The 13,139-nt window shown below is 39.4% G+C and overlaps 1 pseudogene; it reads left to right on the top strand.

Moving 5' to 3' along the window:
• Positions 1 to 3,830: 3,830 nt before the first annotated feature.
• Positions 3,831 to 12,129, top strand: LOC148742583 (uncharacterized; annotated as a pseudogene).
• The last annotated feature ends 1,010 nt before the right edge of the window (positions 12,130 to 13,139 follow it).

Genomic DNA, 13,139 nt, shown 5'->3' on the forward strand with positions numbered 1-13,139 from the left:
CTTTTCTAATAACGGGTCAGTTGATGTAACACTTGATGGCAGATATTGAAACGATTCCTTCGTAATTAAACAGTGGGGTAGCCCGCCTGACCTGGAAAAAAGCTCAAAAACGAAACAAGCGTGTTTAAAAGTATGTACATTTCCTAGCTGTCCCATACAGAACTAAAACGTTAAAAAACACCAACTTTTACGTCCTCTTACCAATGAAACCTCTAAAGTTTACCTTGAACTTAAGACTGTGCGCATTCATATGTTATCGACTTATTGACGAAAATCTCAGGGAAAAATAAATTACGTCAGTGTATGATAGACTAACAATGAAGGCAAAGCAAGTCCAAAACAGCAGAGATCACCAGAAACTGCAATGGACATACAAGGAGTGTAAAATATTCCCATTTCGGAATATTTAGCGTTGTAAATCGACCATGTTTCGTTTCCCATACTTTTCCATATAACGTATCAACGGTTTCAAATTGTCAACGGTTCCTTGCGTAACCTAACACGCCTAACACAACGCGTGACGCTTTTATGAATAAACACAAACGTGTCCGGGAATAAATTTTCTGTCTCTCTCGAGACGTGTAAATCGTTTATTAAATCGTTTATTAAAAAAAAAAAAAGAAAAACACAACTTGCAGCTATAAGCTGAATTACTTGTGTTATATGCAACATGTTTAAAAACTCAAACTTTAAAAATTCCTAACTATACTAGTATTAATTTTCTATTTACAATTGTTGTTTGATTGCAAAGTGCATTATGAAAGTATTTCTAAACCTCTTTGTTTTCACATTCGGGATTTAAAACATACGCCTAGTCCTAAAATTATATCTCTCACTGTCATTGCGCGCGGGCAGCAGGCCAGCTAGTTTATGCTGGTCACTCTCTACTATTTGTTTAAACAGACTGCTACATAATTCCTCAGGTCTATGGAAGAGTGTTTTTTAACCCGCATCTTCCAGGGCCTTGCTCTACGAAACCCCTGGGAATAGGATCCTTAAGACTCTTTTCTGAACTCTTTCTCTATTTGGTCAGACAAATAGGCTGGCAAACTAGCATGGAAGGCCTGACATGCATATTCCAGAACGGAACGTATGCACGCACAATAAAATAGAATTAGAGACTTGCGGTCTATGCCAGCGCGCTTGAGTTGCTTAAGCTTGGAGACGTGAGCTTGGGACACTCATGCTTAAACTCCCTAATTACAAGCGCAACAACAACCTCCAAAAACTTAACCCAAGCATCCCGGGGTCGTAAGATTGCATGCAAACGCGTTTTATTTTTCGACCATGGCTTGGCGGGTTACCTCACCGACCTGGGGTCCTCCACCTCCGTGTAAACAGGCCCTAACTCACAAGTTTATTCGTGACCTGTGACAGTGTGAATGATGCTCAAGTCATGCACTTTAACGTCATCATCATCACTTTGCAAGAGAATTTAAAATCTCAGCAGATATTCTCTTTTATGTCATCATCATCATTATCATTATTAGTAAGTTTCACTACTCGGTCCGTAAAAATCAAATATGGAAGAAAATTCAATTCACTGGAATTATCGCTCTATTACTCCGTAGCTTATCAACTAAAAGTTCATCTCTTTACCTGTCTGTCTCTTTTTCTTTTGGTTAAATTCCAAGGAAGGAGAATCTTAGCAATTTTAAAGTGGATGATGATCGACATTATTTTCTGCTGCCTTTTATTACCTATTTAATAATATATCTATACTCATTTCGTAGAGTATTTCTGTCAGAATAAAGACCATCGTTAATGTCGGGAGCGGGATGCTAAATATGAAAGTCATACCAACCTTAAAGCTAGTTCATGGATTGCCCTGTTTCCTGTGGTGCTTGTTAGAAAGTGTCTGTGATCGGTATCTTTGCTCCCCAACTGCAAACTCAGTTTATACTAACGCGATAGCTTTCAATTGCTCGGCTTCGACTGCCTTGCTGTGAGCAGTTTCTCTTTGCTTCATTTAGGCAGGCATATATTTTTTATGATATTCGATTTATGCAGTAAATGGTTTGAACCCGGGGGTAACATGTGAAGGTGTAGTCTGATCGTCCGGGTGAGTGTAGTCCTGAGAAGGATAGTTAGGATAATTACTAGACGAGTCATCCTACAACCCTACATCACACAAAGCCACAACTATCAGAACTCTAACACGACACGCACAACTAGTATGTGACTCGACAGACAGCTTATCCGACGAGAACAAATACCTTCACCGTGTTTTTAAGAAGAACAACTACAACAACGACTTCATCCGACGAAACACTCACCGACCCACTACCACTACCGAAACAAACGACACCGCAACCCCTACGACTACAGCAACCATACCGTACATAAAAGGCATGTCTGAAAACATCTCGCGCACCTTACTACCCTTCAATATCCGCGTCGCCCACAAACCCATCACCACACTACGTCAGTTACTAACCAACGTTAAAGACAAAGACGAACCGAGGAACAGACAGGGAACGATTTATAAGATCAGTTGTTCCGACTGCCAAGCCTCCTACATCGGTGAGACTGGCAGAAACCTCACAACAAGACTGACTGAACACAGACGGGCGACGAGAAAAGGTGATGTCAGCAATCACATTGCTGAACACCATCGACTTACCAACCACAACATTGACTGGGACTCTGCGCAATGCCTAACCTACAGCACTGACTATTTTCAACGACTGACTCTGGAAAGCTGGTTTACTAACTTAAAACAGACTCCCCTAAACAGATGTCAACAACTACCCGCCCCATACAAACGACTCATTCACGACATAAACATCCCAAACGACCGAAAAAGAACAACCTAGCTTTACCGACAGACCGAAACAGACCAATCACGACCGACTTACGTCACTTGAGTCTTACAGCCAATAACATCACGGCAAAACCAACCGATCATTTCACACGAACTGGAATAAGAACATTCTACTGACAACAATCATTCACTTGACTCTGATGATGACTTCCGCACAGGTTGTCGAAACGTCAGTCACTGCCACCGACAACAGTCCTTCTCAGGACTACACTCACCCGGACGATCAGACTACACCTTCACATATTCGATTTAGTTCATGGCAATGGAATTACTTTCTTACGAGCGCATTTTTCTCTAAGCCTTTTAGGACTCAGTGAGCGTGGAGAAGTCAGCAATAAAACACTTGCAAACAAGTGCGTGTTAAAAATGTTTCCAGTCTCTGGCTAAACAAAGCGTTAAAAAAAATTGACACGTGTAGACATTCAAGAGGAAGAGAACACACTTACAAGAAAAAAAGCATGGGCGGTATATATTTACAGCAACACTTTTTCACCAGAAAGTTTCAGTGGAAAGTTACCGCTCCACACATTTTTCCAGTAAAAGGAGCTTATTAAAGACACTTCATAGGAAAGTTGTTGAAGAAAAACTTTGCGTAAATCCTTAACCATTGTCCTTGACAAATCATCTTGCACGCTTTTTTCAACTCATCATTAAACTACAGGTGCACTCTTTAAAAATTTATTTGTTAAAGTCCTTCCAGATCAAAAGCTCAGTTATAATCGCCACCTACTCTACCCTGAAAGGTTTGCAATAGAAAATGTATCGAGGACAAAGCATGACAGAGCCAAATATAAGTTGTCCGTTAGAAATTTATCGAAAGTGGCATCATGATGCCTCTTAACTACTCAGATTGAAAATCCTAACATGGACTAACCCTTTGATTTTTTTCTTTCTGTTAAGCATTAACCACACGATATTTTTGCGACTATTTTAGGCATTCAAAATACTTCCTTTGAAATAAAACGCGATTCAAGTCATATTCCTTCTCTCAATATTGGTCATGATCATGAAGTATGGCGACAAATCGATTATATCAATGAACGGATCCTTCAGTTTGCGGGAAGATTTCTGGGATCGCCTCGGGGCAAACATTGTAAGTTGCTACAAGGAGAGATTTGGCGAAAGGTTGCTTTGACAAAAAAAAAACATAGGGATATGTTCTCTCGTGCTTTGCAATCTTGCAATCAGCAGTGATATTATAATTGCGCTTTACAATCAGCAGTTATTTTTATAATAATTAAATTTAAAATATAACTCATAAAACTAGGTAAGTTCAGAACTAGATAGAACTATTGGATTAAGCTATAAGCCTTTTGGAATGGGTGAGTTTTAAGAACTCTTTTGAAAGATTGTACATTATTTGCACAACGGATGGTATTTATTTCATAGCGCTGATGCAGCCGCGGTAAAATATCAACGGGTTTTAACCTTTTTTTTTTTTTTATCATAAATGGATTAAGATAATGTGGTACGAGGGAAATTTAAGTTGTTTTTTCTAATAACCACGAAATATGTTATAAAACATACCAGTAACGGTTTATGGTGAAATCATCATGACATAATGGTCTCGAAGTATTACAAACTCAGCCATACATCGCTAGGAAATTACTCAATAACGTCTTTTCAGTTATATTTATGTGTCTGAAGCCTGTTTTCGTACTTTGCAACATCAATTTTGATGACTGAGGATTGGCGTGAAAGTTTGAACAAAGGAGAAACCGTCGCAACTGTATCAGTAGATCTCAGCAAAGCGTTCGAAAGCGCAAACCATGATTTGCTGTTGGCTAAAATACGAGCTTACGGTTTTTCTGAAGCAGCTACAAAATTGCTGGGTGAATACCTAAAAGATCGTCGAGAAAGAGTTAAGATTGAAGGCATATGTTCTGACTGGAGAATGGTTAAAGGGGGCGTTCCACAGGGGTCTTTACTTGGTCCACTTTTGTTCAATATCTTCATAAATGATATTGATTATTGTACATCTAATATGGCACTGAGATTATATGCTGATGATACCACCAGCTATAATTCATCTGATGCTTCTTCGATAGCATTACAGTTTATGGTTAACCAAGACTTGTTAACCCTTATTACATGGTTTAAACAAAATTATCTCTCTATTAACTATACAAAGACTCAGGCCTTGATTCTTGGTTCTTCGACATATGAATATGAGATCCAAATTAATGGCGTCAAAGTAGATGTTAAACCCACTTTGAAAATCTTGGGCGTCAGCTTGGATATATAAAAGGCTTACCTTTAAGGAGCATATCACTGAACAGCTTAAGAAAGTTTATGCAAAGACTGCTGCCTTAAAAAGAATTTCCCGATTCATATCAGCGAACACTATGATATTATTATATAAAGCATTCATTGTCCCACATTTAGAATATTGTGGCATATTATTTATTGGTCTTGGCAAACTACAGGCCAATAGACTTGAAGACGCTAATGATTTCATTTTGAGAACGTTATTTAAAGTTAAAAATAAATTTTAGAATTAGTTAAATCGAGTATTTTAAGACGGCGTAGGTATTGTATCAGACATTGATCTTGATATTTAAATGCCTTAATTCTATTGGTCCTAGTTATATTACTGACTTTTTAAATTTAAGACATGTAGGCTATAATCTCAGAGGTCAAGGTAGTAATCTGGCTCAACCTCATTTTAATCCTGAGTGGCTGCATCAATCTTTCTCCTTCATTGCCAGTAAGCTATGAAATAAGTTACCTAAGGAGGTTAGGAAAAGTGAAAACATCAAGGCTTTTAAAACAGCTTTGAGGAAGTTTGACTTAGAATTGCTTTTTCAAGAGGCATTTTTGATAATAGAGGTACCGATATTTAATTGTACATTATAGCTATAGTAGTTGGGGATTCCATTAGTGTTACATATTTCATATATAAATCGGGTTAGTAGGGACGGTTAATTAATGATAAATTGTACATTACAGTACATTACAGTAATTAGTAGTTGGGGATTTCTTACTGCACATTTTCGGGTTGGAAAGGACGGGTCATAAATCATAAATTGTAAAGATTACGATTTTCATACTTTTTATTATATGTTATAAAATATTTTTTATTATAACCCACCCATTAATTTTGGCGCGATTTCATTGGTTACTTTATGTCAGGTGGTGCATAGTCACAGGACAGTTATCACGCAATAACCCCCGTCCGCGTCGATATTTGTACTCCGATTTTTTCCGTGAAAAAGAAACATATTCAACATAAGAGTTTCAACTTTTCCGTTCTCCTAAAACATGAAAGGAAACAAAACTGGTTTTTTTTGCTTGCTTGCGTCAATCACGCGCATTCGCCATCAGATCACCACTGGCTTTTTTACTGTGTTTACGCGCAAGTTAATTGCGATGTGAAAATGAATGGGAGGGTTATAAAATAAATAAACCCCGTTCTGGCTTGCTGGTATGTCGGTTAATAATGTCCTTGGCTGAGAGACTGCCTTCAAAATTTAATATCTCGGACAATCTCTCAACCGCGGACATTATCAGCCGACATACCAGCCGCCCGAAGGGGTTTATTTACTAAGTATTTAGCACGTGCACGTTCTTACGAGCTTTGTCGTAAGCTCTTTTGTGTTCAACGTGAATAAATAAACTCACTTACTTACTTACTTACTTACTTACTTACTTACTTACGTATGATGCACGATCCTCACAGTAGAGAGCGCTATTTATGCAATAGCGAAAATCAGACCTGAAAAGAATCAGGCCTGTACGGGATTCGAACCACTGACCTCTGCGATACTAGTGCAGCGCTCTACCAATTAAGCTACCAAGCCAACTGGGAGCAGGCCGTTAAGTTCATTCGTAATAAACCCGTAATGATAATTCAGATACAATGAATATATCTTACTTACTTACCTCGCTCCTCATAAGTCTTGGAATTAGCGCAAAGCGTGGTCGAGGAGACGCAGAAGTCAGTACAAATTACAAGTACAAAAACGATGCGGGAGATTAATTTTGGACGCCACCATAAACGATAGTTCCGTTGAACTTTTTAATAAATTAGGCTAGTTACCTATTGATGACATTGTACGCGTTAGAAAACTTTGTATGCTACATAAAGTTAGCCAAGGTCATTGTCCTGAATATTTTAGTTCATATTTTAAATATGTCAGCTATACACATGGTTATTGTACAAGATCTGCTCTCCTCAATGATGCTCTAACACCATCTTGTAAAAGAAACTCAGGGCTTAGAACTTTCCACTAAAGTGTATATGCATGTAGGCTATGGAATAAACTAGGAAACTCTTTTAGAAACATAACTTCCCACTCAAATTTTAAGATAATGTTACTGAAAAATTTTATTAAAGAAAATACTTCGATAGAGCATTTTAAGATCAGTAGGACGTTTTAAGTACAATTTTTAGTATTATGAATTTTTTATTAGGTATTTTTATATTAAGTAGAATTTGTTGGGGGCCATTATGTAAACTACCGGGTAACCGGTAATAATGAATTCTACCATCGGTAAATAAAATGTTTGTTTGTTTGTTCGTTTGTTTGTTCGTTTGTTTGTTCAGCGAATCGGAACTGATACTAAGCCGGGCGGGACGTATTGGTAAGTTAAGAGAGGATGATAAAGACGCTTTAACCATCTTCCCCAAACATAGAAAACACTTAACTACCGACTGGCCTGGCCGTAAGAATTACATTTGTTCTTATCCGGCTCATCAGGGGTTGAAAAAGCGACTTAGTCTCCCCAGGCGTGTTAATGCAAAAATATCAGCAGAAATATTTGTTGAGTTCAAGGAGATTGTTCCTATCGGAGCAGGTAAGTCAGTAAGTGAAGAACGTCTCTTTATACATTTAGTTAATTCTCGCGTACTCACTTGTTGTTTAGGTTATGGGACGTCTGATACGTGCGGTTCATTGCATTGTTCTTTCGTGTGCAAGTAATTTAGTTTTTAAAGGCATGTAATATTGAGCCAAAGTAAACAGCACAAAACCATGTGGAGGTGATTCACAAATAGTACACGAGTTACAAAACGTATATGCCAATAGAATAAAAGACGCCGATATAATAAAGCGAAGTTGATAACGTTCACGCTTATCAAAAATCAGTCTTATCTAAAAGTTCTTTTAAAGTTGCTGTTTGCATTGCGCGCGTGCCGTATGGAGTCTGCGAATTATGCCTCATATAAAAATTGGACTGGTGAGAGGATTAGCAGTTATATGTTAAACTCTCAACACAAAATTTTCAGTAAACATGCATTATGTTAATATAAAAATTAAAACAAAAAATACTGTTGGTGTAGCAAAAAGAATTGTGATCTTCTTGCATTGTTCATTTTTACTAAAGTGTCTGGGAGGGAGAGGTATGGGTGTGGCACTTTAAAATGAGCAGGCTTCAGTTCTGACTGTTTTCTGGTTTTCATTACTCTTGATAGCAATCTGCACAAGTTGTAGGCTGGAACACTATAAAAAGCGCGAGAGAAGTGAGACTGAAGTGATTGATTTTGATGTGCATTTGGATAAAAGCATGGAACAGGTCAGCTTTTAAAATAGCATTGCATAAAGTCCAGTCCTGAACGAAAGCGAGGGTTGACTTACTAATTACTTGAGTTTACTAGAAGTTTACATTAGATAGTTGGAACTGTCGATGAAATTAAAATTGGGAAAACAATGTGATTTTGCAATGATAAAGACACCTGAACGAAGGGATTTGGACCCATGCAGTCCTCGAAGACCGGTCTGACTCCCAAAATTTTAACCCAAGGGGGGATAGCCGAGTCCATGTTTGTATAACGTTTGTTTTGACGAGAAATCCTCATCAAAAATTTGACATGACGGGATTCCAACTCACGATGACCCCATCTTGAAGATGCAATGGTCTTACCAACTGAGGCAACTGAAATATTTTCTTCTATGATGGGCTGCATATTTTATGCTATTGTTTACATTATTTATCTTCTGAGGAATAATAGACCATTTCCGAGTTCACTAGGGCCTCTGCATCAAACGAGGTTAAGTGATCAGCCTTTAACATGGAAATGATTTTTCATTCTCATGCTCATGCAAATGAAACTCATTTTCACAAGAAAGGTTGTGCACTTGGCCTCATTTTGAAAGTGAGGGTTTTTGGAACTCGGAGTTAGCCTATTTAAATGGCGTTTATGTAGTAAGGACTAATTTATAAAAAACATGGGTTCGTTTACATGAGTTAAAATGTGCAAAATAAATAGCGTTATAATCTGCACAGCGTTATAAGCTCCACAGCGGGAAAAAAAGTCAAAAAACGAAAGGAAACAGAGCGCCACCCTTTCCCCTTCCCAGACTACCGCTTTATTTTGCCCTTTATTTATTTTCGCCCTTGCTGATCTGACATTTCGTTTTTCCCCCCACTGCGGAGGCTGGTCCCAGGCTACTGACGTTAGGATTCATTAATCCACTACCTAGTTAGATGTCATCAACTAGTTTGCTGTGATCTGAGAACTGACCAATAATGAAACTTCAGAATAGAGAAGAAGTGCTTTCAATGTAACTACATATAAACGCAGTATAATAAGGGCGGAGATTGCCAGTCCGTGTCAATGAATTCAACTATTGGACTTATGCGTGGCAAGTAATCGTTATTTATTATCTATCTATTTTTTTTTTACAGGAAGCTGGTGTACAGTCCTCTTCAGGGCAAAGCTTTGTGACAACTCCAGGAAAAAATGAGGAGGTAGAATTCAGTGGAATGTGAAGTTACCGTGATTGAAGATGATCAGCCACTTAGCGAAGACGCAGTCGAGACTCTATTGTCTCAGGCCTTTCAAATCAGCGGTCCTGAGGAAGAAGTAAGCATTTGGTGCGACGAGAAGGAAATCCAAAATCAGAGACGACAGGCACTGAACGATACCCTGGGAAACCTGATAAGTGGACGCTTTAGTCCAATCCTTTCTACTTTAAATGCCTCATGGGACAATATCTCACCTACCCAGCAAAAGGACTATATTCGCAAGGCCAGGGAAGCTGTTGCAGTTGCGCTGTCAGGCATTAGTCCTGGGCAAGAAAAGGACCATTGGAAATGTATCCAAAATGATATAGGCATAATCGAGAGGGACGAGAGTAGCTCATCCAAAAGAAAGCATTTCGACACAAACACTGGGCTCATTGATGTCTTAATCAAAGCTCATTATCAAGAGAAGTCGTGGCAAACTAAACGCCAGATCCTATCTCTTTTCGCAAATGACTTTAGCCGCAGAGAATGGCAAACGTTAATCCCTGGTTTAACTAAGTGGAGAATTGACCAGGCTCGTCAGCATGCCACTGACGCAAGAAAAGGACAAGTTCTTCCCGAACAAACAATCTCCTGAAAAAGAATTGGTCGGGGAAAGTTGATCATTTCATTAGCTATATTTCACAACCACAGCTGCATCAAGATGTTGCATTTGGAACAAAAACTCTTAAGCTTGACTCTGGCGAACGCATTACAATTCCGGCTGTTGTGCGGACCTTGATTCCCTCCAGAATTATCGAACAGTACACAAGCTACTGCAGAGAGCAGCAGCTTGAGCCGGCAAGCACACGTTCTCTGTTTAGAATGCTCGACATTTGCTCAGCGTCGATGCAGAGGTCCCTTCATGGGCTTCATAACATTAGAGCGGAAGGGACTGAAGCATTTGACAACCTGCGCGCAATCGTCTACACTTAAGTGGAAAACGAGGTAGAGGAGCATTGGGCTGAAAAAATGCGACGAGACTTGAAAGAGGCAAAAAGATATTTGAAGACGGACTATAAAATTCAACGCACGTAGGTAGAAACGAAAACAACAGCGACCATTGTACCGTTCATGCCTTAAGCGACCCGGAGAATCCTGACTTCTATGAAGAATGTCCACACTGCCATGACTTTCACTGTGATAGATGTGACTCCCTTGATTCGAATTTCCGCGACACACTAAAAAAGATCTATGAGTTAGTCATCAGCGACGAAACGAGAGCAAGAATAAACTTCGAGAATAAGGAGAACTCTCGAGCATTCCAAGCCTGGAGAGCACATTTACTTCGTTCTGTTAATCAGGAAGAAGCAAAACAGAATTCTCCTACTCAGCTTTACGAAGAAACATGATGATTATCATGTACTGGGCGATGAAATATCTGCCGCAGCACTACAGAGAGCAGATGTCTGAGTTCTTTGGAAAATGGGGTAGAGCAGGGCAAATGTCAAGTTGAATGCTTTGTGCATCTCTTCTTCACTTGCAAGCAAAACAGCTTCACGGTTATGTCAGTCATTGAGCATCTACTCAACAACATGATGATTGAGTATCCTTCAATGAACAAAGCTTTTTTACGATCAGACAACGCTGGTTGTTATCACAGTGGACCCTTGATCCTCAGCCCTCCGTACATCGGGACAAGATCTGGTGTAATACCATTACGCTACGACTTGTCCGACCCCGAGGCCGGAAAAAGATATTTGCGACCGGAAAATTGCCCCCATGAAAGCTCACATCAAGAGATGGGTGAATGAAAAGCATGACGTGATAACTGCAGAAAATAGGAAAGAGGCTTTAGAATCCCACGGTGGCCTCGAGGGCTGTAGAGTAGCTGTTGTACAAGTTGATACCACTAAGTAGGTTGGCGTGGAAAACAAAATGCCTAGAATCAGCCTTCTGAACAACTTCATATTTGAGGAAAGGGGAGTCCGTGCTTGGAAAGCTTACAATGTTGGTCCAGGTTGTTTCATTCCACATGACAAAGTAATTATCGAAAGGCAAGGGGCCACTGGAATGAGAGAATATCAGCCTTTTCGTGACAGAACGAAAGAACGAGGTAATATTGCAGAAAACACTCGGCCTCTCACTGAAATTTTCCCGAGCACGGAAACTGGATGTGTTCTCAGTTTTAAAACACTCGAAGAGGTTGAACAACACATGGATTCAGGAAAACACGTAAGAGAGTTGGAATCGGAGTCCCTGTATGATAGTATCAGTAAAAAGTGGGCCGAGAGGCTTACTGGCATTAATGTAGCCGGCTTTCATGAAACTGGAACTTACTCCGGAGAAGAAATAGACTTTTCATATCCCCTTCGAGCAAAAAAGATCAACATCCAATGGGATGGGGACTTAAAACGGCAAAGAAGCCGTCGTGAATGGAGGCTCATGTAAAAGCGTATTTGGTTCAGAAGTTTGACACAGGCTGTAGAACTGGCCAAAAGGCACATCCGGTTCAGGTCGCTCGAGAAATGAAAATTGTAAAGGACGGTGCTGGACATTTGCTGTTCACCCCACAGCAATGGAGAACAGCACAGCAGATAAATAATTTTTTCTCACGGCTATCAGCAGTCCAGCTATAGACACAAATGGAAAAAGACAGAGTGAAAATCCTACGAGCCAGGAATTTACGGAGGAGGATCATGATTTAGAAGCGGTAGAAAATGAAATTTCGCTTGAGAATCTACGTATAGCAGTGAACCTTCAAGTGACTGCACCTCAGTATCCTATTGTTGTCCGAAATAGGAGCTTGTGCGAACCTTGGAAAGCGGAAACTCAAGATAATGAAAGTAGCTGAGCTGAGAGAAATGTGCGAAAGTATTGAATTAGAGGTCTCGGGTTCACTAGCGAGAAAGAAATCATTCATCGAATCCTTAAGTTTGTACGCTAAATTAATGTTGCACCTGTTTCACGCGTGCGGAAAATAAGCGTTAACGCGAATGCCATCGTTAATTCTATGAAGCACTCTCTTGAGTTTTTGCAATATATAATTAAATATTACGGATTATGGCGCAGCCCGCAATGGAGACCTGTGGTGTCTTTCGAAATAGCCCTAAGCAGTAAATACTTTGTTTACAATCAGAAGAACCATTGAATTTTACCTTACTTACAATTTACTTTCGTATTTTCAAAGTTAAAATGTGATATCAACCAGACAGTAGAAAGCATTTTAAGTCTTGTTTTATTTTGTTTGCATGCAGTTTGCTTCTAATCAGAAAAAAATGCCGATTCCATTTGTTATTAACGGTGTCTGATTAGCTAGGGGACTCTGCAAAGCGCGGACCGGATAGTTGCGGATGGCGGATGCGGATAGAAAAATGCAGATTAAAAATTGCAGATGGAAAAATGCGGATATAAAAAAAAAAATCGGTTGGAAAAAACAACAACAACAACAACAACGACAACAACATTAAATATTTCATTACAGTCGAACCCCGCTATGTCGAACTCGGTTAAATTCAAGTCCTTAGTCCCGCTATTTCGAACAAAAATCGACTTCCCTAGGATTTACCCTTCCTTTACGCTTCTCCGGTGTTATTTCGAAAGCCCGCTATCTCGAACTTTTTTCTATTTCCCTTGGGGCTTCGAAATA

The sequence above is a fragment of the Stylophora pistillata genome, chromosome 1 (genome assembly GCF_964205215.1).
Source record: "Stylophora pistillata chromosome 1, jaStyPist1.2, whole genome shotgun sequence".
NCBI classification, from domain to species: Eukaryota; Metazoa; Cnidaria; class Anthozoa; order Scleractinia; family Pocilloporidae; genus Stylophora; species Stylophora pistillata.